Below are 27,558 nucleotides of genomic sequence, written 5' to 3'. Positions count from 1 at the left end.
TGTACGTCCTTGGTCCTTAAGACCCAGGGTGTCGGGACGCAACGTTACGTCATGGGTCCTGTAGGGGTTAAAGGGGTACTCCACCCCTAGATATCTTATCCCCTATCCAAAGAATAGGGGATAAGATGTCTGATCGCGGGGGTCCCGCCGCTGGGGACCCCCGCAATTTAGCATGCAGCACCTACCTGTATCTGCTTCCGGCAGGGGCGGAGCGTGACATCACACGGGGGCGGAGTTGTGACATCACGATCTTCCGCTCCAGTGGTCGGAAGCCAGAACCCCCAGCGCTGCCAGTAGCAGATACAGGTGGGTGCTGCATGCTATATTGCGGGGGGGCCCCAGCGGCGGGATCCCCGCGATCAGACATCTTATCCCCTATCTTTTGGATAGGGGATAAGATGTCTAGGGGTGGAGTACCCCTTTAAAGTTGGCAAAAAGGAAATTTTACTGGTTCTCTCACAACTTCTCCCGATTTGCTAAACTGTGGACTTAGATTTAAGCAGCAGTCAGTCACCTGCGACTAGAACTCCTTTGTGAAATTGAGACCACACGGGGGGGGAAGATCCCCTGTCACTAGGGCTAGTCCTAGAGGGTCGACAAAAACCATCTCCCAGGCTCCCAAAAAACTGCCCAAAGGACACATATAAGCTGCAGATTTATTAAAAAAAAAAAAAGATCAGCAGACTTACTGTGTTCTTGTGGAGATTAGGCTCCTAATTTGGAAAGTTCTGGATCGCCTTGGACGGCCGGAGGTGTCGGTCCACCAGACTTGGCTCTTCCCTGGAGTGCGGTCCAAATGTCAAGGATGGCTGCTAGTTAGGCCTTAAAATGTGCGTGACTGCCGCTGTATACTGCTGAGTGTCGACGCAAGAAATAAACATCAGACAAAATGTTGGAATATATCTCCTTCTCAGCATACTGGCTAAGGAGCTGTCCCAAGGAGTTCTCTTTACTACAAGTAACATTGGTCTTTACATTTCACAAAAAGGGGAGGTTAGTTATCATGCCAAAATCATCATGTTATATTTTGATTGGTTACTTGAGTATTGCATCTGTATATATAAGCATATTAAACATTCATTTCTTTCTTGGACGTAGTTCACTGATTTTGCCATCCCTCTATTCTGACAGAAAATTCCAGATATATCTGCCCTTCTGCACAGTCTATATCTCTTCAAATATTTTGCCTTCCAATTTCCATCCTCTTCTTATCTCACATCTTCTGGCCTCATCCCAAGGTCCTCATCTTAGTTACGAGCAAATAGCAAGATGACATATAGGTTAAGGGTAGGTAACAAATATCTTTCTGCAGCATTAGCAATGGCATATAAGTATTAATATATTGATCAGTCACAGTGGACCTCTCCAAATGTGACCCCATTTTGGAAACTACACCCCTCATGGAATGTAATCAGGGGTGCAGTGAGTATTTACACCCCACAGGTGTCTGACAGATTTTTTTGAACAGTGGTCCGTGAAAATGAAAAATTTTATTTTTCGTCTGCACAGCCCACTGTTCCAAAGACCTGTCAAACGCCAGTGAAAGCACAAGGTTGCGGCCAGGGAGGAGCCAAAGTGGTAGCGGAGGGTGTGTCCTGGAGATCTGAGTAAGGGTGAGGGAAGCATTCATCAGGAGCCAAGAAAGACTGTCAGGAGGTGGCTGGAGGAGAGCAATGCAATGCCAACCAGGTTGGTATTGGGTGTTTCGCTATATGTGTACATTGGGCTAGGCGACCTGCCCTGCATTTTTTCATCACATTTTTTTCAATGTTGCAATTTCTCCATTATGTCAATTTCAATTACACAAGATGTATCATATTGTCGCACAAGGTATGATGTCATGTGGTAAGTACACAACCTATTTCATAAAATTGTGCAAATATTTTGTAACTATGTATCTGCCAAACACAGCTTTCATTTTACCAGAGCTTGATAAAAACCAGGCAGTTTGGGTTTTAGGCATATTGACAAATCTGAGTTATTTTCATAATGCTGGTATTATGTGTCTATTAATTTAACATTTTTTGGCAGAGTTAGAGCCCGTTAACACTATGGAATTTCCAAGAAGAATTTATACCTGAAATTTTGCAGACTTTTCGTTGCATGAACCAACCACTAATTTTAACAGGATTTCTGCTAACCTGGTCACACTGTGTAAATTCTGAGGCGAAATTTGTGTAATCTGGATCTCGCCAAAAGAATGAACATTTCATTCTTTCAATGGAATTCCAAGGAGAGCTAATCAGATGGAAAAGAGGGAAGTAGGGACCCACTGGCCATCCTCTTTGCTGATTGAGACCCCACAATTTTGTCGCTGTGGTCCCGATCAGCTCCACTGAGCAACTGTATTTTACCCATTTTAGATGCCACAATCAATTTTTATTGTAGCATCTTTAGGGTTAATGCCGGACATTGGGGTGTGGGGCGAAATTGAGTATAGTTTCTACGCAGTGCACTTTACAATAGAGTTATCAAGTTATATTTATTCTTTAGGTCCATACGATTACAATACCCAATTTATATAAGTTTTCTTTTATTACTATTAGAGCTGAGCAATATGACCAAAAATGTGTATCACGGTATTTTTGTAAATTATGGCTGTTCCACGCTATTTAACGGTATTTACCCCCCCCCCCCATCATCATGTGACCCGTGGGCACTGCTTCTCTCCTCCGACCCCCCCGCGCCCTGGTTTATCAGCCCAGCGCTGCGCTGACTAATCATATGTGACCCGCGAGCGCTGCATCTCCACCCTCCCCCCCCCCCGATAATTGATAGCCACTGCGCTGCACTGTACTAGCCTGTGCCCGGGCTGCAAAAATAAATAAAATAAACTTTAACTCGCCTTCCTGAGTTCCCCCGTTACCGTCCTCACGGTACAGCGATGCGAGCCTCATGCTGCTTTCTGGGGACTAATCATATGTGACCCGTGGGCGCTGTTCTGCTTCTCTCCCCCCGGTTTATCAGCACAGCGCTGTATTGTACTATCCTGTGCCCGGGCTTCAGCAATAAACAAAATAAACTTTAACTCACCTTCCTACGGTCCCTCCGATGATCTTGCTGCTTCCTGGGGATGGGAACGTCACAGAGCAGTCAGCCTATCACCGGGCGCAGCGATGTCCCGCCTCGGCTGGTGATAGGCTGAGCGCACTGTCATGTAAGAAGCCGGCCGGCTCCTTACATGACAGTGCGCTCAGCCTATCAACGACCAAGGGACATCGCTGCGGCCGGTGATAGGCTGACGGCTCTGTGACGTTTCCATCCCCAGGAAGCAGCAGGGGGGGGGGGGGGAGAGAAGCAGAACAGCACCCACGGGTCACATATTATTAGTTGCCCGATGTGGGGACAATGCGCTGCGGCTGATAATTCATTAATTCGAGGGGTGGGGGGCCCAACCGGTATTGCGGTGTAGGAAAAATTCATATCGTGCAGGAAAAAAAATTAGGTATTTGGTGTGAACCAGTATACCGCCCAGAACAAATTACCATTATTATTACTAGTTAAAAAATATGTTTAAATATTGTAAGAAAATTAGTTTGCTGAAAACTGTCCTCTTCTCACCCCTATAATTTTTTTATTTTTACATATATGGGGCTGTATGAGGCCTCATTTTTTTGCTCTGTAATCTATAGTTTTTTGTAGCATTGTTTGTATTGATTGGACTTTTTGACTGCTATTTATTCAAGTTATATAAAAGTTATATAAAAGTTACCCCAAAAATGCAATTCTTCACCATACTTTACATTATACTTTCAGGGATGTGGAAATCCTATAGCCCGACGCCCGGGACAAGTAGTTTTGGGCGCCGGGCAGGTGAATTGTTTATAGATTTAGCCCTGTATCGGGCTAGCAGGGACAGACCGACTTCCCCCTTATTTTTCTTTAATGCCGGTGTGAGGCGCAGGAGCCGATGGAAGTCTACACCTCACACCGGCACTCAGAGTGTATGGAGGGGGCGGCGGCCTCCAGCTGACTGCAGAGCCCCCTTATCTCCCCTCCCGGAGGATGGAGGACGGAGCTCAGAAGACACAGCAGGGGGAGAGAGAGGATGTTGACAGCTCCTTCCCCCGCACACTGCTCCCCCCTCCCTCTCCCCCTCCCTCTCCCTCTCCCCTGCTCTGTCTAGACAGGACCTAATCCACCACGGGGAGGTTGCTAGTTTGCACGGGGAAAACACAGAGCAGGGGGGTGAGGGGGAGGACGGAAATCTCACCTCACACCGGCCGGGACTACAGCTCTGATGTCCACTCATGGCGGGATCAGTGGCAGGTGTGTGTATGTATGTGTGGGGGCAGTGGCAGGTGTGTGTATGTATGATATGGGGGCAGCGGCAAGTGTATGTATGATGTGTGTATATGTATGGTGTGAGTGTATGTAATGTATGATGTGGGGGGGGGCAGTGGCAGGTGTGTGTATGTATGATATGGGGGCCGTGGCAAGTGTATGTATGATGTGTGTATATGTATGGTGTGAGTGTATGTGTGTATGTAATGTATGATGTGGGGGGGGCAGTGGCAGGTGTGTGTATGTATGATATGGGGGCAGTGGCTGGTGCATGTATGATGTGTATGCATGAATGTTTTGTATAGGAGCGGACTGTCACGTCGGGCATTAGGGCAGTTGTGCCATCTAATTTTATTTATTTTAGTGGCCCCCGCACTAAATTGCACCCCCAGAATCCCGCCCCTTCATACTCACCCGACGACCAAGAGCCCCATGGATGCACACAAACACGCCCGAACCAAAACTACAACTCCCAGCATGTTGGACCATAACCTAAACTGTAGAACTATAAAGTGTAACATGCTGGGAGTTGTAGTTTTGGTTCAGGTCAGCTGCAGAGCTATAGGCTGCATCAGGGCATGCTGGGTGTTGTAGTTACTAACTGTAATTTCCAGTATTCCTTGACACATCCTATGGCTCTGCAGCTGACACAAACCAAAACTACAACTCCCAGCATGTTACACAATAACCTTAACTGTACTACTATACAGTGCAACATGCTGCAACACCCACACCACCATAGGCTGTATCAGGGCATGCTGGGTGTTGTAGTTATCTAGTAACTAAATGCAACTTCCAGCATTTTCTGACACAAAATGCACCATATAAACTGGAGAAGCAGAACCCCCCCCCCCCCCAGTAACACATAAGTCCCTATTGAGACTGAAAAAAAGTGATAAAAATATTTTAAAAAGTGCTATATATGTGAATAAGCCCCTTTCCTAATAAAAGTTTCCAATTTTCTTTAAATAAAAATAAACATAAGTGGTATCGTTGCATGTGGAAATGTCCAGACTATTAAAATATAATGTTAATTAAACCGTACGGTGAACGGTGTAAATGTAAAGAATTGTCCAGAATTGCTCATTTTTGGTCACTTCATATGAGAAATTTTTTATAAGGTGATCAAAAAGTTACATCTAGACTTTTCTGGGCTTGTCTGGGGGGTAAGAGGATCTACAGCTCTCCCCCGCTAATATCCCGGCATGCTGCGATCACCTATTAAACCATTAGATCACCGCTGTCAGCAGTGTCTAAAGGATCTTATATCCATCCCTGGTGGTCTAGTGGGGGGGATCAGACTATTTTGGTGAAAATTATTTTATCTACCAGGACAAGTGGATTTTCTTGAGGGACAAGTAGATTGTGTTCCGCTTTAGTCCCTTGGACAAGTAGTTTTTTTTTAAATTTCCACACCCCTGTACTTTACTATTATACTTTACTAGTTCGGACATTTCCGCATTTGGCAATACCACACATTTACCTTTATTTTTGTTTACATTATTTTATTTAGAAAATGGAAAAAGGGGAGGGGGTGATTTAAACGTATTTATTATTATTATTATTATTATTAGAGGTGCACCGAAATGGAAATTTCAGAACCGAAACCGAAATAAAAAAAAATGTCCGGCCGAAACCGATACCGAAAATGACTTCTCCCCGTCTTCTGGTAAAATGCAGCGCTCCGCTCATTAGATTCCCCCACATTAGATTGCCAGCTCCCCCACATTAGGTCGGGAGTTCCCCCACATTAATAGGCAGCTCCCCCACAATAGTAGGCAGCTCCCCCACAATAGTAGGCAGCTCCCCCACATTAGGTCAGCATTTCCCCCACAATATTAGGCAGCTCCCCCCAACAATATTAGGCAGCTCCCCCCCACATTAGGTCATCAGTTCCCCCACAATATTAGGCTGTTCCCCCACAATATTAGGCAGCTCCCCAAAAAATATTAGGCAGCTCCCCCCAGCAATATTAGGCAGCTCCCCCCAACAATATTAGGCAGCTCCCCCCACATTTGTAGGCAGCTCCCCCCCCCCACAATATTAGGCAGCTCCCCCCCAACAATATTAGGCAGCTCCCCCCAACAATATTAGGCAGCTCCCGCCACAATATTAGGCAGCTCCCCCCCACAATATTAGGCAGCTCCCCCACAATATTAGGCAGCTCCCCCACAATATTAGGCAGCTCCCCCCCCTCACAATATTAGGCAGCTCCCCCCCAACAATATTTGGCAGCTCCTCCCAACAATATTAGGCAGCTCCCCCCACAATATTAGGCAGCTCCCCCCCAGCAATATTAGGCAGCTCCCCCACATTTGTAGGCAGCTCCCCCCCCCAACAATATTAGGCATCTCCCCCCCAACAATATTAGGCAGCTCCCCCCCAACAATATTAGGCAACTTCCCCCCCCCCCATTTGTAGGCAGCTGCCCCCCAACAATATTAGGCAGCTTCCCCCCCCCATTTGTAGGCAGCTGCCCCCCAACAATATTAGGCAGCCCCCCCATTTGTAGGCAGCTGCCCCCCAACAATATTAGGCAGCTCCCCCCCACATTAGGTCAGCAGCTCCCCCACAATAGTAGGCAGCTTCCCCCCACCCCACAGACATACAGCTTCCAGCCATATACAGTGTATGGCTGGAGGCTGTATGTCTGTACTGCTGCCCCCACAGTGTTCCGGTCACCGCTCCTCCGGCCCGGGGTCACATCTACTGCTATGGCCTATGGACCATAGCAGTAGGTGCCGGGACCGGGGGAGCGGGTGACCGGAACACTGAACAAGATGACGCGGTCACTTACCAGGCCCCGGCCGCGGCGTGCGTTCTCCTGCGACGATCCTGCGGTCCTCCTGCGTCTCTATGGTTTTACGCACGGGACGTCAGTGACTTCTTTTTATGTGCCCGGGCCGGCTCCCGTGTGTGACTGCAGGCGGGGGCCCGGCCAGAGCATATAAAACCTAATACTGTATACTAAAAACCAGGGGGCCTCCAGCTGTTGTGAAACTACAACTCCCAGCATGTCCGGACAGACTTTGCCGGTCCTGGCATGCTGGGAGTTGTAGTTTTCACAACAGCTGGAGGCCCCCTGGTTTTTAGTATACAGTATTAGGTTTTATATGCTCTGGTCGGAGCTGCACACGGGAGCCGGTGTGAGGTGGTTTTTTGCGCCCCCCGTAGATCCATGCCTCCGCTCCTCCCCCAGCTCTCCGATCATTTCCGAAGCTAGAACTGGGGGAGGGCAGAGCAAGGGGAGAAAGAAGTTCACGCCCCCTCCCTCATCTCCCCCTCTCTGAGCTCGGCTGGACGCAGATCTCTACGGCACGCCCCCCTCCCTGAGGACGTAAATCTCCACGGCAGGTCCCCTCCCTCATCTCCCCTCCCTGAGGACGTAGAGCAGTGCTCCCAATGAGCTCTATGTGTAAAGGGGTACATACTGCATGGGCTAAAGGGGGACATACTGCACGGGCTAAAGGAGGACATACTGCACGGGCTAAAGAGCCCGTACAGTATGTCCCCCTTTTACACATAGAGCTCATTGGGAGCACTGCTCTATGTCCTCAGGGAGGGGAGATGGGGGAGGGGACCTGCCGTGGAGATTTACGTCCTATACTCGGGGAGATGAGGGAGGGGACCTGCCATGGAGATCTATGTCCTCAGGGAGGGGGCGTGCCGTGGAGATCTGCGTCCAGCCGAGCTCAGGGAGGGGGCGTGTACCTCCTTCCTCCCCTTGCCCCAGCTCTAGCTTCGGAAATGTTCGGAGAGCTGGGGGAGGAGCGGACGCATGGATCTACGGGGGCACAAAAAACCACCTCACACCGGCCCGGGCACATAAAAAGAAGTATTCCTATCCCGGAGAGCGCGCCCCCCCCTCCCCCACCCCCCAGATGTTACGGCCGGCCCCCCCTGCACCGCCCACGAGTGCCTCTGCCACTGGCAGTGTTTGCAACTTGTGCTGTGGGCGGGCAGGGGAGGTGGTCATTATCGGCACATTTTTAGTTGTTTCGGCATTTCCCCGAAAAAGCTATTTTCGGCCGATATGTATCGGCCGCCGATATATCGGTGCATCCCTAATTATTATTTTAATAATTTTTTACACATAGGTGACTAAACATGCAATTACTGGATTGCTAACACTGTTCAATGCTGTATTATTGTACAGCACTGATCAGTGTTATCTGCGCTCTGCCCCCCCCCCCCCCCCGCCCCCAATTACAGTGGGGATCAAAAGTTTGGGCACCCCAGGTAAAAATTTCTAATCTGTAATTTGATGCCTTTGGGAGATTTTTCCATCTTTCCTTGGCTTCTTTATGCACATTAATACAAATTTTTATCTGGGGTGCACAAACTTTTGAACCCCACTGTAATTATCAGCCCAGCGCTGCGCTGTCCCCATCGGGGTAAATACTCACATATCACCCGCAAGCGCTGCCCTCCTCGTCCTCTTGTTTGTTGCGGGCCGCCGGTGCTGACACTCTATACTGTACGCTGTATCCCTATGCCCGGGCTGCAAAAGATAGACAAAATAAACTTTAACGCACGTTCCTACGGCGGCCTCACGCTCTTCCTGGGGACGGGAACGTCGGACAGCAATCAGTCTATCACCAGCCGCAGCGAAGTACCACCTCGGCCGGTGATAGGTTGAGCGCACGTGTCATGTAAGAAGCCGGCTTCTTACATGACAGTGGGCTCAGCCTATCACAGGCCAGAGGCGGAAACATTGCTGCGGCCTGGTAGATAGGCTGATTGCTGTCCGCCGTTCCCGTCCCCAGGAAGAGCGTGAGGCCGCCGTAGGAACGTGCGTTAAAGTTTATGTTGTCTATCTTGTCTATTTTGTCCCGATGGGGACAGCGCAGCGCTGGGCTGATAATCATTTTTTTTTTTTTGGGGGGGGGGGGGGGGGGGGGAAGAAATATCATTATATACTGTGGAACCGCCATAAGTTACAAAAATATTGTGATACACATATTTGGTCATACCGCCCAGCCCTAGTAGGAAGTAGACAGCCCTGCCAACCGATCAGCTGTTGTGGAGCTCCGGGGGGGAACATAGGAAGGTAAGTGAAAGTTTGTTTTCTCTTATTTTGCATCCAGGGCAGGATGGAATAGGAAAAGTCTGCACCGGACATCTCCTTTAAAAAAAAAAAAATTATTTTCTATCGGAGTACCCCTCTAACCCCTTAAAATCTTTGGGCATAAATGTAAGTCCTGGCGCAGTGGTACTTAACCCACCAGGACGTACATTTACCTGCTATACATGACGCGAGCACCACATGGTGCTTGCATCATGCGCGGAGGGTCATGGCTGCTTTTTACTAGCCAGGGACCTGCCGGTAATGGCGGACATCAGCGGTCGCGCTGATGTCCACCATTAACCCCTCAGATGACGTAATCAATACTGATCACGTCATCTGAGGCAGTGCGGCGCTTTGAACGGGCGATCGGATCGCCGGCGATGCTGCAGCGGGGCTCCAATTCACCCAAGATAGCGGGCGGAGGTCTCCTCATCTGCGTCCTGCCGTCATCTTGGGGTCTTCTCCTCTGGTCTGCAATCGAGCAGACCAAAGCAGTAGATAGCCGATAATGCTGTTCAGTGCTATGCCTATGCATAGCACTGAACAGTATTAGCAATCAAGTGATTGCTATAAATAGTCCCCTATGGGGACTATATCAGTGTAATAAAAGTAGAAAAAAAGTTTTTAAAAAAATTGTGATTAATACCACCACCCAATAAAAATTTAAATCCCCCTTTTCCCTTTTTACAAAAAAAAGTGTAAAAAAATAAATTAATTATCATATGTGGTATTGCCGCGTGCGTAAATGTCCGAACTATTAAAATATAATGTTAATGATCCAGTGCGGTGAAGGGCGTAAATTTAATTTTTTTTTTTAATTGCTGCATTTTGGTTACATCACATCCCAGAAAAATTTTATAAAAAGTGATCAAAAAGTTACATATACGTAAAAGTAGTACCAATAAAAACTACAGATCCTGGCGCAAAAAATGAGCCCTCATACAGCCCCGTATACGAAAATTTTTTAAAGCTATAGGGGTCATAATAGGGCAACCTAAAACATACAAATTTTGTTTAAAAAACTTGAGATTTTTTTTTTATTGGTACAATAATAGTAAAGCGAATTAACATGGGTATCATTTTAATCGTATTGATCCACAAAATATATAGAACATGCCATTTTTACCGTAAAGTGCACTGTGTAAAAATGAAATCCTCCAAAAAGTTGAAAAATTGCGGTTTTCTTTTTAATTTTCCCACAAATTAAATAAATGGGTCCACGCGTCTGAGCTGTCAGATCCGGGAAGACCATTGGGTCGCAAAACGGGGACGTATAGTCTCACCTCCTCCCATCGCTGTCATCTATCTGACTTTATCAGATATGACTTTATATGAAAGGGAAGTGCTTCTATCTTTACCAGGATGGGCCAACAACGTTAAACTTACAGGAGTGTATCATTTTCTAAGTGTGAGTCCAGGTCTTGAACTGAACTTGCCTCTGGGGTCATTTAAACCCTATCAATATAGCCCTATCTGAACAACACTGGGATCACCTCGCTATCTTGCTGTTCCATTGTGAGGCTTATACAGAGCTTTACCTGCCTTAACTTGGTACTATCCTGGAATGGGCCGTTTTCATACATAATATAATGGACCTACCTACGTACACATATTGAATGAATTCAGCTCCTACATCCGACTGTTATTATTTTTTGCAGTTTTGACTCACTGAGCTGTGCCTTAGTATCATGTGATTTTACTCTACTGCAGTACACCATCTGCAACACTTTATATATTTATATGATATTTTTTCTCCTCCATTCCCTGATGAACCCTAGTTATTTGCTAAGGGAGAAACGCGTTGGAAAGGGAGCACGAGATGCCATATAAATCTTTTTCGTTTATGACTTATCTGTAAAGGAATGTTTATATCACCCTATCCCTGTCCACACTTATTGATTAGTGAGGGCAAGGGTTTAGACTAGGAAGGGCTCTCTATTGAGTAGGGGCTCACCTGTACCCTTTACCCCTCCCCTACTACATCTGTGATTTGTGACTTTCATCAGGTCAAAAGACACAATGCTGTACTGTTACTGAGATTTATTTATGTCTTTATATTTATTTATGTCTAAATTTATCTGTGATCTAAATAAAGTTTAGTTTTATACATCTAGGCCTTATTAATGATTATGATAGTGAATGTATAATATTAATTATCATTTAAGGGCGTTTATATTAATTTATGTGCAAGGGTATATACATTACTCCCTCGATAGGTGGAATTCGTATTTTTGGTTGAGCCATAGATTTCATGGTAAAATAAAAGGTATCATTACAAAGTACAATTGGTCACGAAAACAAAAGCTACTACTTAACTATCTACAGGATAGGGGATAAAAGACTGATCGTGTTAGGTCCGACCAAGCACTCATGTATCTCCTGTTCATCTATAGAGATGCATGGAGGGGGCGTGACCACTCCCTGCGGTGGTCAGTACTGCACTGTACTGGGACGATGGGCAGGAGATCGCAGGGGGTCTCAATGGTCAGACTCCCCAGCGAACAGTTAGTTAAAGGGTTACTCCAACCCTAGACATCTTATCACCTATCCAAAGGATAGGGGATAAGATGTCTGATAGCGGGGGTCCCGCTGCTGGGGACCCCCGCATTCTACCATGCGGCACCCACCTGTAACGGCTTCCGGAACCGCTGGAGGCCCTCAGGCTAATACCATCCAGACCACGAACGGAAGATCGTGATGTCACGACTCTGCTCACCGTGTGACGTCACACCCGCCCCCTCAATGCAAGTCTATGGGAGGGGGCGTGACAGCTGTGGGTGGCAGGTGGGTGCCGCATGGTAGAATGCGGGGGTCCCCAGCGGCGGGACCCCGCCATCAGACATCTTATCCTCTATCCTTTGGATAGGGGATAAGATGTCTAGGGGTGGAGTACCCCTTTAACCCCTTAACGACGCAGGACGTATATTTACGTCCTGCGCCGGCTCCCGCGATATGAAGCGGGATCGCGCCGCGATCCTGCATCATATCGCTTCGGTCCCGGCGCTCATCAACGGCCGGGACCCGCGGCTAATACCACACATCGCCGATCGCGGCGATGTGCGGTATTAACCCTTTAGAAGCGGCGGTCAAAGCTGACCGCCGCTTCTAAAGTGAAACTGAAAGTATCCCGGCTGCTCAGTCGGGCTGTTCGGGACCGCCGCAGTGAAATCGCGGCGTCCCGAACAGCTGATCGGACACCGGGAGGGCCCTTACCTGCCTCCTCGGTGTCCGATCGACGAATGACTGCTCCGTGCCTGAGATCCAGGCAGGAGCAGTCAAGCGCCGATAATGCTGATCACAGGCGTGTTAATACACGCCTGTGATCAGCATGAGAGATCAGTGTGTGCAGTGTTATAGGTCCCTATGGGACCTATAACACTGCAAAAAAAATGTTAAAAAAAAGTGTTAATAAAGGTCATTTAACCCCTTCCCTAATAAAAGTTTGAATCACCCCCCTTTTCCCATAAAAAAAATAAAACAGTGTAAAAAAATAAATAAATAAACATATGTGGTATCGCCGTGTGCGTAAATGTCCGAACTATAAAAATATATCATTAATTAAACCGCACGGTCAATGGCGTACGCGCAAAAAAATTCCAACGTCCAAAAAAGCGTATTTTGGTCACTTTTTATACCATTAAAAAAATGAATAAAAAGTGATCAAAAAGTCCGATCAAAACAAAAATCATACCAATAAAAACTTCAGATCACGGCGCAAAAAATGAGTCCTCATACCGCCCTGTACGTGGAAAAATAAAAAAGTTATAGGGGTCAGAAGATGACATTTTTAAACGTATAAATTTTCCTGCATGTAGTTATGATTTTTTCCAGAAGTGCGACAAAATCAAACCTATATAAGTAGGGTATCATTTTAACCGTATGGACCTACAGAATAATGATAAGGTGTAATTTTTACCGAAATATGCACTGCGTAGAAACGGAAGCCCCCAAAAGTTACAAAATGGCGTTTTTTTTTTCGATTTTGTTGCACAATGATTTTTTTTTCCGTTTCGCCGTGCATTTTTGGGTAAAATGACTAATGTCACTGCAAAGTAGAATTGGCGACGCAAAAAATAAGCCATAATATGGATTTTTAGGTGGAAAATTGAAAGGGTTATGATTTTTAAAAGGTAAGGAGAAAAAAACAAAAGTGCAAAAACGGAAAAACCCTGAGTCCTTAAGGGGTTAAAGGGGTACTCCGGTGAAAACCTTTCTTCTTTTAAATCAACTGGTGGCAGAAATTTAAACATATTTGTAAATTACTTCTATTAAAAAATCTTAATCCTTCCAGTACTTATTAGCTGCTGAAGGCTACAGAGGAAATTCCTTTCTTTTTGGAACACTGATGACATCACGAGCACAGTGCTCTCTGCTGACATCTCTGTCCATTTTAGCAACCATGCATAGCAGATGTATGCTAAGGGCAGCATGGTGGTGCTGTGGTTAGCACTTCTGCCTTGTAGTGCTGGGGACTTGGGTTCAAATCCCACTAAGGACAACAATAAATAAAGCGTTATTATTATTATAATGTCAGCAGAGAGAACTGTGCTCGTGATGTCATCAGAGAGCATTCCAAAAAGAAAAGAATTTCCTCTGTAGTATTCAGCAGCTAATAAGTACAGGAAGGATTAAGATTTTTTTAATAGAAGTAATTTACAAATATGTTTAACTTTCTGCCACCAGTTGATTTAAAAGAAAAAAGTTTTTCTCCGGAGTACCCCTTTAATTACCGGAGTTCTTCTGTAGGTGAACATTTCAAAGAGTTATGGCTCTTATAAGGCATGGAGGAAAAAGTGAAACCACAATAAATTAAATGAAATGCACAATTAAAAGAGTTAAAAAAAAAAAAAAAAAACTTTTGACACATTGTTAAGACATTTCAAAAGTTTTGAAAGGTCAGTGCCTGAACACTAGAACAAGCCAAGAAAAAAGCAGGCTAAGGGTATGTTCACACTGAGGAATTGAAGAGGAATTTCCATGAGTAATCTGCTCGCTTTTTCCTCTCCAAATCATTCAGCAGTGAAAACCCCCATAGAGTTGTACAGAATTTCTGCCCCTCAGTTCACACTGAGGAATTTCCTCAAGCAGAATTCTGCGAGGAAGTCTGTTCTGCATGAAGAAAGAACATGTTCTTTATTTTAGGCGGAATAAGCGTTGTTCTCCCATAGAGATCAATGTTATTTTTTTTTTCAGTCAGAATCATTTCCACGCGGAATTTCTGCATTAAAAAAAATATATACTTGATACTCCTCCTCGACATGAAACCTTGATTTTCCGCGTGGAATTCCACGTGAATTCCGCGCGAAATCGCTGCTAATTCTGAGCGTTAAAAAAACTGTATTTTGGGGTGGAAATCTTCAGCGTGATTTCCGCCCCAATTCCTCAGTGTGAACATACCGTAAGGTTGTTCTCTTCCGACTCTGCCACGTCACGGAGACAAATTTACAATGTAAGTCTATGGGATTGTCTCAGTTACCTGGACAGGAGCAAATGGCCGTATGCGATCAGGTGGGGCTACATTTCTATAGACAAGTCTGATGGTAGTCAGTAGAAGCACATTCAGTACATTACACTGGATTCCCTAGGGTAGATTCACACTAGAAAATAGCTTCCCGCTTGTGGAATATGTCATAAAACTGACCCACCAGGAACATTATATCTACCACAATATACATCTATGTCAAGGTAGCATACGTAGTGTAAGTCCGCATGATTTTAATGCCAATACACTTTAATGGGATTCCGCAGTCCCATTCAGACAGCAGAATTTTTGCTGTGGATGTTCAGCAGCTAAAATTCTGCATTCTGCAAAAATATGTCTTTGATTTTCTGCGAAAAATGCGGAATTTGTGCAAAATTCATGCGGAAATTAAACTTTTTCATTAAAGGTTTTTTTTTGCACATTTGCGGAATTCGGGCAGAATTTTCAGCAGGGTTTCCTTCAGACTTCTGCAGGATTCCTCAGTACACTTATAGTGGGGGGGGGGAACATCATGTCAAATTTTGCGCCAATTTCGCACTTTCGCAATTGACAATACTTATATTTTTGCAGAATAATTAATTTCCACAGCAAAATTCTGCTATGTAAATGGGACAGCCGAATTCCATTAAAGTGAATGGGCAATTCATTTCTGCCAAATTTTCATGCGGAAATTCTGCGGTGTGAACATGTTCACACTGAGGGTTTGGAGAGGAATTTCCGCAAGTAGTTCTGCTCGCTTATTCCTCTCCAAATCATTCAGCAGTGAAAAACCCATAGCATGAAATGAAAATTCTGCTCCTCAGTTCACACTGAGGAATTATCGCTAGCGGAATTCTGTCACTGAATTCCGTTCTGCATGAAGAATGAACATGTTCTTTCTTCATGCGGAATTCACGTCGTAACTTCATAGAAGTCAATGTAAAAAAAATATTTCAGGCCGCCACACTTCCACGGGGAATTCACGGGGAACTCGTGCGGAAATTGCACGGAATTCCCGCAAAAATTTTTATTTACAATGTCTCCTATCTCACGCTGAACTCACTGATTTCTGTGCGGAATTCCGCACGGATTCGGCGCGGAAAAGAACTGTAATTTCTGAGCGCATTTGTTCAGCGCAACTTCCACGCAGATATTTGTCAGTGTGAACGTACCCTAAAAGTGACCACATTCAGCACATTTGTGCACAAATGCTGTTGTTTGTGGCATACCATCATAAATGTAATCAGCTTTGCACTCTGTGGCGGTATATGTCAGCATGCCATTCTCTCGGCTATCCCAGGTATTCCACTGAATTTGCTTCATATTTAATGTGAACATACTAAATATTATCATGAACTGCATTAGAATTTACTTCATGGTGGCCAATGCAGCAAAAACAACTTCGTAAAGCGTCCTACAAGCCACTCTTCCTGATACCATCTTTTTTCATGGAGTGGTATGAGTAACCTGGTACAACTATTACAACTATGGGGCCCCCAGAAGTCTCCATTCCTAAAAGTTGTACCACATGTATAAGGAGACAAAACAAGATAAAAGCCGTCAGGCGCCATTGGGTCAGAACTCTGACAAGACCCTGAAGCTTCCACCTCACGGCTTGTACGCTGGTGACCAAGCACCTGTCGCTGGGGATGCAAAGCCGCCAGCTGTCTTAGGAACCCGTACTGACAGTGCGGACAAACAGTGAGGTAAAAGTCGCCTCGTCTGAATTCTAGTTCAGTGTTTCCGAACCAGTGTGCCTCCAGCTGTTGCAAAACTACAACTCTCAGCATGCCCGGACAGCCTTTTGCTGTCCGGGCATGCTGGGAGTCGTAGTTTTGCAACAGCTGGAAGCACACTGGCTAAAGGAACATTGTTCTAACTGGACCCGATAATGGAATGGCGCCCTAATGTGTTTTTCCATACATCCCCTTCGTGTCTCCTGACAGGATTCTCACCTGACTGCGGGGGGCGCTGGAGGAGACCAGATGGGCGGAGTGAGGAGCGGACAGGCAGGAGGCAGAAGCAGCTCAGCAGCAGAAAGTCACTGCTCGGAGAGTGGTAGGGAAGAGTTCTGAGGGGGAGGCTGAAGGACGGGACAATTCGGGAGGGAGGGGAGAGCGGGGAGGAGAAGAGCTGCTAAGAATACGCATATGGCGTAAGACAATAGTGCTGCCACCCTGAGCGGAAATCCCCACATCACCGTGTGAGCCGCCATCTGCTGCCAGTACTCAGCAGGCACAATACAAGCGCCCCAGGCAAGGCAGTTTTGCGGGCACTGCCAACTTTCCATTCTAAACAAGGGACTGAGGAGTGGGTGCACAATATGGCGTTTATTTTTAGGTGACGAGTGAAGTCACGATGGTGTCACCATGACCAAAGTGAAGCTCTGCCTTTACCCCTTTTACCTTTTATAAATATTATATTAGAAAAATTGTATCATAAGCCATTCTCTGGTATGTTATTATCAGAGATATAGCTGAGGCGCTTACCAATATTATACCGTAAACTTTTACCATAATCTACAGGTGATTTCCAGATTAAATTTCTTCCAGTTTTTGCACTTTCGTTTTTTCCTCCTTACCTTTTAAAAATCATAACCCTTTCAATTTTCCACCTAAAAATCCATATTATGGCTTATTTTTTGCGTCACCAATTCTACTTTGCAGTGACATTAGTCATCTTACCCAAAAATTCACGGCGAAACGGGGAAAAAATTAATTGTGCGACAAAATCGAAGAAAAAAATGCCATTTTGTAACTTTTGGGGGCTTCCGTTTCTACGCAGTGCATATTTCGGTAAAAATGACACCTAATCATTATTCTGTAGGTCCATACGGTTAAAATGATACCCCACTTATATAGGTTTGATTTTGTAGTACTCCTGGAAAAAATCATAACTACATGCAGGAAAATTTATACGTTAAAAAATGTAATCTTCTGACCCCTATAACTTTTTATTTTTCCACGTACAGGGCGATATGAGGACTCATTTTTTGCACCGTAATCTGAAGTTTTTATCGGTACAATTTTTGTTTTGATATATTTGGTATAAAAAGTTACCAAAAATATGCTTTTTTGGACTTGCGCGTACGTCATTGACCGTGCGGTTTAATTAATGATATATTTTTATAGTTCGGACACTTACGCACGCGGCGATACCACATATGTTTTTTTTAATTTTTATTTACACTGTTTTATTTTTTTATGGGAAAAGGGGGGTGATTCAAACTTTTATTAGGGAAGGGGTTAAATGACCTTTATTAACACTTTTTTTTAACTTTTTTTGCAGTGTTTTTAGGTCCCATAGGGACCTATAACACTGCACACACTGATCTCTCATGCTGATCACTGGCGTGTATTAACACGCCTGTGATCAGTGTTATCGGCGCTTGACTGCTCCTGCCTGGATCCCAGCGGTCGGACCCCCCGCAATCAAACACTTATCCCCCTATCCTGTGGATAGGGGATAAGTGTCATACCGCTGCAGTTCTCAGACGGATCCCTCCAAGGAACAGTCCAGGATAAAGGCAGCGCACAAGACTTCAAAGGTAAAAAGGTTTATTTACCCGGCATGCAACGCGTTTCGCTGGATAACCAGCTTCATCAGGCATCATGCACAAAAAACACATGATATACTATTTTGGAAACTACACCCCTCAAGGAACGTAACAAGGGGTCCAGTGAGCCTTAACACCCCACAGGTGTTTGACGACTTTTCGGTTGATGTCTGATGTGTAAATGAAATAATATTTTTTTTCACTAAAATGCTAATTTTGCTGAAATAGTGTTTGGATCGCATGTTGCATTTAGGAAGCCCCTCGAGGCACATAACAAGGGGTACAGTGAGCCTTAACACCCCACAGATGTTTGACAAATTTCCGCTAAAGTTGAACATGAAAATGGTGTTACCCCAAACTTTTCATTTTCACAAGGGGTAATAAGAGAAAAAGCCTTCCAAAATTTGTAACCCCATTTCTTCTGAGTAGGGAAATACCCCATATGTGGATGTAAAGTGCTCTGCGGGCGAACTACAATGCTCAGAAGAGAAGGAGCGCCATTGGGCTTTTGGAGAGAATTTGGTCGGAATAGAAGTCGGGGGCCATGTGCGTTTACAAAGCCCCCCCGTGGTGCCAGAACAGTGGATCCCCCCACATGTTACCCCCTTTTGGAAGCTACACCCCTCACAGGATTTAATAAGGGGTACAGTGAGCATTTACACCCCACTGGCATATGACAGATATTTGGAACAGTGGGCAGTGCACATGAAAAACAGACCACTGTTCCAAAAATCTGTCAGACACCTCTGGTGTGTAAATGCTCACTGTACCCCTTATTACATTCCGTGAGAGGTGTAGTTTTCAAAATGGGGTCACATGTGGGGGGTCCACTTTTCTGGCACCATGGGGCATGGGGCTTTGTAAACACACATGGCCTTCAATTTCAGACACATTGGCCAGCATTTATCATTGTAGGTGTAAATGAAGCATTATTCTACACCTTTTTTTTGTGTGCTGTAATGTGTAGGAGCACCAAGTTTATTAAATGGCCACAGAGCATTTGATAAATTTTGTGCAGGTCACATTTTCAGAAATTTCTCTCTTCACATACACCAAAAAGCTAAGCTAAGTCTGAGCTGGTGTAGTTTTAGAGACTTTTCAGTGGCTTTGCGCCTTTTTGAGCCTTTTCACAAAAAGGCTCATTTCATAAAACCCTTCTATATCATGTGTATTGCCAAAATCTGTGGATTGCAACTCAAAATCAGCAGAAATGTGTAAACCAAAAGGCGCAAATAAACCCTGCTTGCGCCTTTTTTGCACCTTTTCTAGACACAAAAAACTGTCTAAAGACAATGATAAATGTCAGCCATTCTCTCTCCAAAAGCCCAATGGTGCTTCTTCTCTTCTGAGCATTGTAGTTCGCCCACAGAGCACTTTACATCCACATATGGGGTATTTCATTACTTTTGGGGGCCATTTTCCCTTGTGAAAATAAAGAATTTTAGGGTAACACCAGCGTTAAATTTTTTTTTTTTTTTTTTTCATTTTCCCATCCAACTTTAACAAAAATTTGTCAAACACCTGTGGGGTGTTAAGGCTCACTATACCCCTTGTTATGTTCCGTGAGGGGTTTAGTTTCCAAAATGGGGTTACATGTGGGTATTTATTGTTTTGCGTTTATGTCAGAACCACTATAAAATCAGCCACCACTAGACCTCAAATGTACATGGTGCACTCTCACTTCTCTCACTATGAGGCATTTCCGTACTCAGGAGAAATTGCCTTACAAATTTTGTGGGTCTTTTTTTTCCTTTTACCGCTTGTGAAAATACATTTTTTTACACTTACATGCTGGTGTAGACCCCAACTTTACCTTTTCATAAGGGGTAAAAGGAGAAAAAGCCCCCCAAAATTTGTAATGCAATTTCTCCCGAGTACAGAAATACCCCATATGTGGTACTAAACTATTGCCTTGAAATACGACAGGGCTCCAAAGCGAGAGAGCACCATTCACATTTGAGGCCTAAATTGGGGTTTTGCATCAGCCACCAAAATACCCTACAGCAGTGTTTCCCACACAGGGTGTCTCCAGCAGTTGCAAAACTCCCAGCATGCCTTGACAGTCAATGGTTGTCCAGCAATACTGGGAGTTGTTTTTTTTCAACAGCTGAAGGCTCCGTTTTGGAAACTGTGCCGTACAAGACGTTTATATTTTTATTGGGGGTGGGGTAACTGTGTAGGGGTATGTGTATATGTAGTGTTTTACTTTTTATTTTGTGTAGTGTAGTGTTTTTAGGGCACATTCACAGGGACGGGGGTTTACAGTGAGTTTCTCGCTGGGAGTTTGAGCTGCGGCAGAATGTTCACATGGGGGGGGGGCCTTAAGCTGTTGCAAAACTACAACTCCCAGCATGCACTGACAGACCATATTTGCTGGGAGTTGTAGTTATGCAATAGCTGGAGGCATATTGGTTGCGAAACACTGAGAATTTTTTTTTACTTAACTCAGTGTTTCGCATCCAATGTGCCTCCAGCTTTTGCAAAACTAGAACTCCCAGCATGTACGGTCTCTCAGTGCATGCTGGGAGTTGTATTTTTGCAACAGCTGGAGGCACACGGGTTGCAAAACACTGAGTTAGGACACAAACTCTGTTTCACAATCAGTGTGCCTTCAGCTGTTGCAAAACTGCAACTCTCAGCATGCATTGACAGCCCAAGGGCATACTTAGAGTTGCAACAGCTGGAGGCACACTGCTAAAACTCCCAGCATGCCCTTCAGCTGTCCGTGCATGCTGGGAGTTGTAGTTATGCAATAACTGGAGGCACACTTTTTTATAGAAAAAATGTGCCTCCAGCTGTTGCAGAACTACAACCCCCAGCATTCACTGACTACCAAAGGGCATGCTGGGAGTTGTATTTGGAACTCCAGCTGTTGCAAAACTACAGCTGTTGCCCTTTGGATGTGCATGCTGAGAGTTGTTGCTAAGCAACAGCAGGAGGTGAACAGGCCTCACCTCCTGCTGTATCCTGTCGCCTGCTTTGCGGCAGGCTGCTGCCACCGCTCCTGCTGCTCCTGTCCGCCGCCGCTCCTGAGGGGACCCCCGCCAGCCCCAATCGCTGCCCCTATCACCACCCAGCAGCATTGGTCGGTTGTGATCGGCCACCCTTGCCACCTCACTCCTGCTGGGTAAGGGTGAATGGGGCTGTCACCGGAGACCCGATTGACCTGGAATCGCCGCAAATCGCTGGTCTGAATTGACCGGCAATTTACGGCAATCGCTGACATGGGGGGGGGGGGGGTGCCTGCTGAATAATTTGATGATTTGGTCCTTTAGTACCTGTACGTCCTTGGTCCTTAAAGCGTACTCGTCAGATCCAACAACATTTTTTTTTTTTATATATATATTATTCAATACCTAATCCTGACCACGTATATCTAATTTTTATGTGTCTAGCACTTTTATTATTTTTTTTATTACACTTTTAATTTAGCTCACTAGTCTGAATTCCTCTCAAAGGGAGGGGGCGTGGCCTCACTGTGCAGGTCTCCGCCCCCTCCCTCAGTATGCTGTCTGCTCACATCTCCCCCAGTATTAGCAAAACCAACTCCAAGCTTCTCCTCACTGAAAGTAGCGGGACACAAGCTGACAGTGGGAGGATTCTTCCTCCAGCTGTGAGCCATGCACTCACAGCTGTCAATCAAGGAAGTCTGTCCATGACGTAGGTGGAGGTGATGATGCATGGACACCGCAGGACTAGTATGTGTCCAAGCAGGGGGGGGGGCAGTTGTTTTACTGGCTTTTTCAGTATGAAATACTGAAAATTTTCTAATGAAAGCAATTGCAAAACCTATTGGTTATACATGCTTTACAACACATCAAAAATTTTTGTATCTGACAGTGCCCATTTAAGTGGTTAAATATAGTCAGGGTGAGCAACTAAAAACGGGTTAATCACATTAGTCCTATTGGCAGTGATTGGAGGAGTGGTTATGCAGGTGTACTACTACTCCATTTATGCACAGCACACAACACAGGGACAGGTTATGGGTTCACTTACTTTCCCTCCATTCATCTGTAACACCAATCACAGGCTTACTCTCTTACAAAGACAGATCCTGGGCAGTTCCCTCTTTACAAAAGGGGATCACTGCTGCATGCAGTAAGAGATTACCACAGAAGCATCATGGGAAAGAGAGTGGTACAACTATCACTTAGAGCTGCGGTTCATGTCCTTCCAGATTCAGATCTCAGGGGCTTAGAAAGTAAAATGAGTGGTGATGCATACAATGTGCTAAATATGCTACTGAAACTACATGGCCTATGAAGGTAAGTAGCGATGCTATGCACAGCGCCTGGGTCACCTAGTGTAAGGAGATAAGTGGTGATGTATACATAAGTCCATGGGCCATATAGTAAACTGGGGAGCAGAGCGCACAGCTGTTTATTGTATTGTAACCGTACTCCTGTCAAAATGAATTTCAGATCAATTTCAGCAGTGGAATTCTCTGAAATTTCGTAGTATGGAGTGGTACGGAAAAGACCAATTCACACCAATGTTAAGGTTCATACAGTAGAAATCCCGAGCGCAATTCTGCGCATTGAAGTTCCGCAGTGTGAACATACCTTTAGGGTGCATTCACACACAGGATCCAAAGTTGTTTTTGAAGTTCTAAAATCTGCAACTGCAATGAAACAGGATTGTGTGTTTTCACCCATCGGTGTCATGCAAACACACAGAATCTGCAATTGGGGATTTGAATTTGCAAAATCCGCAATTGCGTATCCACAACTGTGGATTTCACAAGGGAATTCTTATGTATTTTAGAATACCTTGTAAAATCCACACATGCAATTGCGGATCCGCAACTTCGGATCCAGTGTGTGTGAATGCACCCTACGAATAAGTTCATATATGCAAGATATACGTTTTTCCGCTGTAGGTTTGACCCACTTTGAGTGTTCAAGGGGCAATTTACTTCAGCGGAATATAGACAGTAGCAAATGCACAGCAGATTACACTGACCTCAAAGATATCTACTGCAGATTTTCTGCTAAGGAATATCAACTGCAGAACACCTGCTGCTGCTCAAACCTGCAGGGGGGGGGGGGGGGGGAACTGAGTAGATTCAGGAATCAGGGTTAATTACTCCCTGCATTTGGCACCGAAATTAACCCCTGCGATTCAAAGTACCATTGATCAATGGGCTTTTCCAGGCAGATTCCCCTGAAAGAATAAGGTTCATTCTTTTGGCAAAATCTGGACCCACAATGGAATTTTCCAGTGCAGCCATATCCTATTGAAAAAAATGGGAGACAACTGCTGCAAGCAGATTCCTCATTGGAATCTATAATAACAGACACCTGAACCAAAGAACCTTAGAAACACATACTACATTTTCAGGTGTAGGCCAAACCTAGCCTGATCCCTTATTACCCTTGCGACACTCCCTACAGTAAGCTGGCTGTAAAGTCTAGACCAGGGCTTCTCAAACTTTTTCTATCTCACCCTACAGACCAAAATGATCCCTGGGCCTTTTACCCGACAGACTAAGGGGATGCCTGGGCCTCCCCCTATGTGATGTAAATCCATGTAGAAATTATAAATATTGCTCCGGCTACCTCTGTATAGCATTAAAAAGTACAAAAACTAGCCAAATATTGCAGTCAGAGAAAAGATTGTGCAGTTTATATTCTTTTTTGTAAAAACTAACTCTCTAGCTGTGCCTTACTGACTGTAAATAGGAAATGGGTAAAAAAGGTTTTCCTCAATAACGCCGCTGGTCCATGAATGCATATAATGGTTTTATTTTCATGAATATAGCAACGCGTTTCAACCTCGGACAGGGGTCTTCATCAGGCAAAAAATAAATAATACAGAAGGCTTACTTATATATGTTTAAAATATATTGACAATTGTGACTACTTCCGGCATACCGGAAAAAGCCGTGTGCAGAAGGAACTCAATGTGTAGATTCCAAATGAATAATACATATATCAGATAAAAATATACTCTCAAAACAATTAGGATATTAAAAAATAATAATGCCTTAGTGCCATAATGACAATTATAAAAAGCATTACTGCAATCCTGGAGAAAGACAAATAGAAAAACCAACGCTTGGGGACGGTTCAGAAGAAAATAACAGTCAAACCATATTATGGTATATTGTCATAGAGGTAGACTTACTTCACTAGGGGAGATGTGTAGGTGGCATTGCCTTTCACATCATCCCCTTCCAGGAGAGTTTTACAGAATGGCCGGGCAGCCCGTGGGTATATAGGATATGGTTTATTGCGATGCGTTTCGGAGGGCTTACAAAATCGCCTCCTTCCTCAGGCATACAACAAGACAAAGTGATAATACAGTCCGTTTATATACATACCATGTCCGGGGGAGAAGCGTGTTAATTGGTTCTTTGTTTCTTACAGAGTTGTAGTTTGAGGACCTGCAGATCCGGTTCTGCAGGTCACATGTTCTATACCTGGGTCACGTGATCATAGATCATGTGATACCCAGTAGTGTACTGGTTTCCTCCTAAAATATGGAGGACCGGAAGTTTCAGCAGTGGGAGCCGCGACCACGTGACGAATATCGCCACATGATCGAGGATCCCCAGCCGACTTTCCGGAATCATGCGTTTCACAGTGGAGCGCAAAGCTCAAATGCACATGTGGAGAAGGATAGAATACTCAACGCATGCGCACCTGGTATATCTAGGGCCCGATGCGTTCCAGGATGGAACGCACTACAAATTCCTATGGGTGAAGTATTTAAGGACTAAAAACCGCTTATCCTGCGGATCTGTTTACACAAGGAAGGTATATAATTCATAGAAAAAAACATATTCACTTGAAGACATACAATAATAATAATGATAATGGTATTAACCTCTTCAGGACATAGGGCGTATGGATACGCCCTGCATACTGAGTCCTTAAGGACCGAGGGCGTATCCATACACCCGTGGGAATTCCGTTCCCCACCGCTAGCCGGTTGGGAACCGGAGCCGGATGCCTGGTGAAATCGTTCAGCAGGCATCCCGGCATATCGCCCAGGGGGGTCATTATACCCCCACCATGTCGGCGATGGCCGCAGATCGCTGGACAATTCAGTCCAGCGATCTGCGGCGATTCCGGGTCAATCGGGTCTCCAGTGACCCGGAATTACTGGCTCATCGGGGCCATCTCTGACGGCCCCGAACAGCCATAGCCTGCAGGGGTGAGGTAGCACTGGTGGCACCTCACGATCGCCCTGATTCGTTGGCCGGATTACCGGCCGACCAATCAGGTCACCTGCTGCGGGTGTCACTCCCGCAACCCGCTCCGCCCCTCTTCCGGAGGACGTGAGCGGGTGCGGGACGTGCACCCCGGGTGCTGGGGACCCCGATCCCCGGCGTCAATGTTGGGATCGGGGCCCCAGGAGCAGCGGCGACGACGAGGGACTGACCTGTGTGCCAGCAGCAGCAGGAGGTGAGTGACAGCCTCCTGCTGTTGCTTAGCAACAGCTCCCAGCATGCAAAAGGGGCATGCTGGGAGCTGTAGTTATGCAACAGCAGGAGGCAGACCACCACAACTCCCAGCATTCCCTTATGGGCATGCTGGGACTTATGGTTTTGCAACAGCTGGAGGCACATTTTTTCTATGGAAAAGTGTACCTTCAGCTGTTGTATAACTACAATTGGCTGTCGGTGACTGCTGAGAGTTGTAGTTTTGCAACAGCTGAAGGCACACTGGTTGTGAAACTCAGAGTTTATTTTTTTACCTAACTCAGTGTTTCACGACCGGTGTCCCTCCAGCTGTTGCAAACTCCAACTCTCAGCAGTCAATGTACACCATGCACCGTACATGCTGGGAGTTGTAGTTTTGCAACAGCTGGAGGCACATTGGTTGTGAAACACTGAGTTAGGTCACAAACTCGGTGATACATAACCAGTGTGCCTACAGCTGTTGCAAAACTAAAACTCAGCATGTACAGTCTGTCTGCACATGCTGGGAGTTGTAGTTTTGCAACAGCTGGATGTTCCCCCCCCACAATGTGAATGTACAGGGTACACTCACATGGGCGGAGGTTTACAGCAAGTATCTGGCTGCAAGTTTGAGCTGCGGCAAATTTTCTGCCGCAGCTCAAACTGCCAGCGAGAAACTACTGTGAACCCCCACCCGTGCGACTGTACCCTAAAAACACTACACTACACTAACACAAAATAAAATAAAAAGTAAAAAACACTACATATACACATACCCCTACACAGCCCCCCTCCCCAATAAAAATGAAAGCGTCTGGTACGCCACTGTTTCCAAAACGGAGCCTCCAGCTTTTGCAAAACAACAACTCCCAGTATTGTCGGACAGCCGTTGACTGCATGCTGGGAGTTTTGCAACAGCTGGAGGCACCCTGTTTGGGAATCACTGGCGTAGAATTCCCCTATGTCCACCCCTATGCAAGTCCCTAATTTAGGCCTCAAATGCACATGGCGCTCTCACTTTGGAGCCCTGTCGTATTTCAAGGCAACAGTTTAGGGCCACATATGGGGTATCGCCGTACTCGGGAGAAATTGTGTTACAAATTTTGGGGGGTATTTTCTGCTTTTACCCTTTTTAAAAATGTAACATTTTTGGGAAAACAAGCATTTTAGGTAAAAAATTTTTTTTTTTTTTACATATGCAAAAGTCGTAAAACACCTGTGGGGTATAAAGGTTCACTTAACCCTTTGTTACGTTCCCTGAGGGGTCTAGTTTCCAAAATAGTATGCCATGTGGGTTTTTTTTTTTGCTGTCCTGGCACCATAGGGGCTTCCTAAATGTGGCATGCCCCCAAAGCAAAATTTGCTTCCAAAAACCCAAATGTGACTCCTTCTCTTCTGAGACCTGTAGTGCGCCAGCAGAGCAATTTTCACCCCCATATGGAGTGTTTTCTGAATCGGGAGAAATTGGGCTTCAAATTTTTAGGGGTATTTTCTGCTATTACCCTTTTTAAAAATGTAAAATTTTTGGGAAAACAACCATTTTAGGTAAACATTTTTATTTTTTTTTACATTTGCAAAAGTCGTGAAACACCTGTGGGGTATTAAGGCTCACTTTATCCCATGTTACATTCCCCGAGGGGTCTAGTTTCCAAAATGGTATGCCATGTGTTTTTTTTTTTGCTGTTCTGGCACCATAGGGGCTTCCTAAATGCAACATGCCCCCCAAAAACCATTTCAGAAAAACGTACTCTCCAAAATCCCCTTGTCGCTAGTGTTGAGCA

At 45.3% G+C, this 27,558-nt stretch overlaps 1 protein-coding gene and 1 long non-coding RNA gene across 4 annotated transcripts in view; one reads left to right on the top strand and one right to left on the bottom strand.

Moving 5' to 3' along the window:
- CERS4 (ceramide synthase 4) overlaps positions 1–17,069 on the bottom strand; it is a 324,796-nt gene extending 307,727 nt beyond the window's left edge. Inside the window, exons 1-2 of one of the 3 annotated variants that reach the window (XM_056569864.1) lie at positions 16,769–17,069; positions 8,691–8,785 (exon numbers count right to left, since the gene is read on the bottom strand). The gene's annotated coding sequence lies outside the window, so the exon portion shown is untranslated. The remainder of the gene's footprint in view (positions 1–8,690; positions 8,786–16,768) is intronic. The other 2 variants (XM_056569861.1, XM_056569856.1) reach the window with 2 other exon arrangements.
- LOC130367452 (uncharacterized) overlaps positions 16,455–27,558 on the top strand; it is a 42,059-nt gene continuing 30,955 nt past the window's right edge. Inside the window, exons 1-2 of the long non-coding RNA XR_008892093.1 lie at positions 16,455–16,519; positions 16,760–16,871. This is a non-coding gene — a long non-coding RNA (uncharacterized LOC130367452). The remainder of the gene's footprint in view (positions 16,520–16,759; positions 16,872–27,558) is intronic.

The sequence above is a fragment of the Hyla sarda genome, chromosome 1 (genome assembly GCF_029499605.1).
Source record: "Hyla sarda isolate aHylSar1 chromosome 1, aHylSar1.hap1, whole genome shotgun sequence".
Taxonomy (NCBI): Eukaryota; Metazoa; Chordata; class Amphibia; order Anura; family Hylidae; genus Hyla; species Hyla sarda.
Note: the sequence above shows the minus strand (reverse complement) of the source record. Positions and strands in the feature narration are given on the sequence as shown.